Here is a 3,651-nt window from a genome sequence, read left to right as displayed (position 1 = left end):
AGATTTTTCAATCTTGCTCAAGCTTTTGCTATCCTGAGGGAAACTTCGGAGGAAACCAGCTACTAGATGGTTCGATTAGTCTTTCGCCCCTATGCTCAGGTCAGACGATCGATTTGCACGTCAGAACCGCTTCGGGCTTCCACCATGGTTTCCCGTGGCTTCGCCCTGCCCAAGCATAGATCACCATCTTTCGGGTCGTGTGCTACTTGCTCTGGATCAGTCATGCAATAAGAGCAAAACCGTCCGTGGTTGCGGGACACCGAATCGGCGCCCTCACCACACAAAGTAGTGCAATTCATAAAAATTACACTGTTCACTTTCATTTCGCGTGTGCGCTTTCAATGAGCGACAACACTTGCAAGCAACTCACACTCCTTGGTCCGTGTTTCAAGACGGGCTGTAGAGAGCATTGAATAGGAAGTTGAGGTCAGACAGGCAATCAAGATCAATTTATCTCATTTTGTTTAGAATCAACAAGAAGAATTCCGAGGAAAACTTCTGCTCGATTCATTAACAAGATTTGCCAAAAGACGACAACTACACTACTCGGTAGCCGAGAATATAATATCAAGGCATTGAGTATGGTAACGCTCACTCCAGTTCCCCTTCAACAGTTTCACATACTTTTCACTCTCTCTTCAGAGTGCTTTTCAACTTTCCCTCACGGTACTTGTTTACTATCGGTCTCGCTTTATAATTAGCTTTTGGAGAGACATATCTCCAGCTTCGAGTTGCACTTTCAAACAACTCTACTCATAGGAATGAGCCATTATGACTGGTATCGAAAATGACCTTTACAGGATTTTCACCTTCTTTGATGCTACTTTCCAGTAGACATCAGGACAAATTCACCAGTCTAGCATCAAACCATACCGGACACCGAGAAATGTTGCCATTTCTCTTCCCGATGAGCTTTTCCCTGTTCATTCGCCATTACTAAGGGATTCTCAGTTGATTTCTTTTCCTCCCCTTACTGATATGCTTAAGTTAAGGGGGTTCTCTCGCCCAATTCAGGTTATGTAGTTGATTGTCTCTTAATTGGTTCACTGACCAATATGAGACAGAAACCGATTCAGCAGTTTTGTTCGCTACTACTATCAAACACAGGTCGAAGTTTCCATTCAGTCATTAATTCCAACTTTCAAATGTTGTTGTTTCAGCTTTCGCTTACTAGAAGCAACATAATACTCGCTGCAATACAGACCTCGGGAAACCCTCACCGTGAATAAGGTTCACTCACATATTTCACTACATTTTGCGTGGGATTGGAGATGAGGCTACTCGTTCTTGCTCAGTACTAGGCTGAAAATTAACGAAACTTCGTTACAAACGTTCACATGTTGATGTTTCCGCTTTCGCGTACTCGAAACAACATAATACTAGTCTTTGTAATTTAGTTTCATAATTTCAACTGTTCTCATGCAGAATTTTTGCTCATTCTTATCCCAAATTTTGACCTGGCTACTAGTTACACTCCTTGTACTTATTGCAAAATGACCACAAATTTCAACAGCTTTCACATGTTGCTGTTTCGGCTTTCGCTTACTACAGTCAACATAATACTCGTTGCAAAATAAGTGCTCGGCATCTGCAATTTTCCAAAGACGAAGTTTCGCCAGTTCAATTTTCGCTCGCCAATTATGGCTACTAATTCACACGGTACTGAGCTCAACAACATTAAATTTGTTCAGCAAGACTTTCACATGTTGATGTTTTGGCTTTCGCCTACTAGAAGCAACATAATACTCGTCTTGTTAGCTCATTCAATGAGAATAGCTTTTCCCGTTGAGAATTTTTGCCTTCAATTGGCGTTGTAGTGAGTTTGGCTACTCAGATCACCAAATACTTGTGACAATTCGAACCAGAAATGTTTTCAATTTTCACATGCTGATGTTTCGGATTCAACCTACTAGAAGCAGCATAATACTTGTATTCAACAATTTCTGTATCAAATCCCAGTTTTCTCTGGTGCATCTTTGCCAAACTATTCCAAACTGCCTGAGTCTGAATACCAATTACAGGTACTAGTAAATGCACGTTACTAAGGACTATATAGTTCTAGGTTACTGTACACAACGACGTTCACATGTTGATGTTTCAGCTGCCGCTTACTAGAAACAACATAATACTTATCGTGCATACCTTTCCATAACTTGTCCTTTTCAGATGCATTAGTTTCCCTTTGTCTTGGCTTCTACAGTCAGACTGGCTACTAGTAACAGCACAGTACTAATCACATATCGTTCTACAGTTTGCAGACAACTTTCACATGTTGATGTTTCAGCTTTCGCCTACTAGAAACAACATAATACTCGCTGTATACATTTGTAGTTCTCTATGTAACTTTCATGTGAAGAAGTTTCGCCAGTCTTTTTGACTGTCTCAAATCTGAGTCATGCTTAGGCTACTAGTTGCTTCATAGTACTTATCGCCTCGAGATCATTGAACAAAACTTGATTTTCACATGTTGCTGTTTCAGCTTCCGCTTACTAGAAACAACATAATACTAGTCTCATTAAGTTCCGTCTCTTTGCAATTTTCTTATGAAGAAAATTCGCCATCACAATGACTCCAGCAGTTCTTGATCAAGGAATGCAATCATTGATCAGAATGCTATTATTTGAATCGGTTCTGCTTTAAGTGTTCCAATTTTATTGGAAGCACCAACAATAGAACATCAATGTGTTCAATCGAGAGTTATATAACCCTGAATCGGACGCAGTCAACAGCCGAAGCCGAGACCGCCTTTTGCGTTAGAGAGGTCGGTAAACAAATCTTGCGATTCATACCGAATTAACACATATAGCTGTGCTCCTCTTCGTAAAGCGAGCCAAGTGATCCCCTGTTGAAGGATGTATTTGGACCAATCTAGTAGCATTTGGTTTCCAACAAGCTCTCCCAAGTTAGCTTACTTATTGGGCTTTTCAACCAATTCGGTTGGCTACAAGCATCATCAAAGTACTAGCCACAGTTTGATCGCAAAATTCTACGACTTTCACATGTTGATGTTTCGGCTTGCGCTTAGCCTACTATAAGCAACATAATACTAGTCATATCATAGAGCGTGATCAGCTTGTGACGTTCTCATGATGAAGTTTCACCAACAGTGTCTCACTTCGAGCTTAAATCCAGCTACTAGTAACTACACAGTACTGACTGCAACGATAACTTTTATCTATACCTTTCACATGCTGCGCTTTCGGCCAGGGCCTACTAACGTCAACATAATACTCGATATAAACTTTTGTTCATGATGCAGCTTCCCCATGCAGAAGTTTCGCCTTCAAATGCTCTCTTGGCCATATGACGTAAGAAAAGGTTACTAGTAACATCACAGTACTAGCCACAGTTTGATTGCAAAATTCTACGACTTTCACATGTTGATGTTTCGGCTTGCGCTTAGCCTACTAGAAGCAACATAATACTAGTCATATCATAGAGCGTGATCAGCTTGTGACGTTCTCATGATGAAGTTTCACCAACAGTGTCTCATTTCGAGCTTAAATCCAGCTACTAGTAACTACACAGTACTGACTGCAACGCTAACTTTTATCTATACCTTTCACATGCTGCGCTTTCGGCCAGGGCCTACTAACGTCAACATAATACTCGATATAAACTTTTGTTCATGATGCAGCTTCCCCATGCAGA

The 3,651-nt window shown here is 40.9% G+C and overlaps 1 non-coding gene and 1 pseudogene across 1 annotated transcript in view; both read right to left on the bottom strand.

The window, feature by feature from the left end:
- LOC142355395 (large subunit ribosomal RNA) overlaps positions 1–1,019 on the bottom strand; it is a 3,522-nt gene extending 2,503 nt beyond the window's left edge. The window contains exon 1 of the ribosomal RNA XR_012761197.1: positions 1–1,019. This exon is cut by the window's left edge and continues 2,503 nt beyond it. This is a non-coding gene — a ribosomal RNA (large subunit ribosomal RNA).
- A 1,683-nt stretch (positions 1,020–2,702) lies between these two features.
- LOC142355394 (5.8S ribosomal RNA) lies at positions 2,703–2,854 on the bottom strand (annotated as a pseudogene).
- Between the last annotated feature and the right edge of the window lie 797 nt (positions 2,855–3,651).

The sequence above is a fragment of the Convolutriloba macropyga genome, unplaced genomic scaffold, assembly GCF_964194025.1.
Source record: "Convolutriloba macropyga unplaced genomic scaffold, txConMacr16.3 SCAFFOLD_5239, whole genome shotgun sequence".
NCBI lineage: Eukaryota > Metazoa > Xenacoelomorpha > Acoela > Convolutidae > Convolutriloba > Convolutriloba macropyga.
This window is presented reverse-complemented; position numbering and strand designations above follow the sequence as displayed.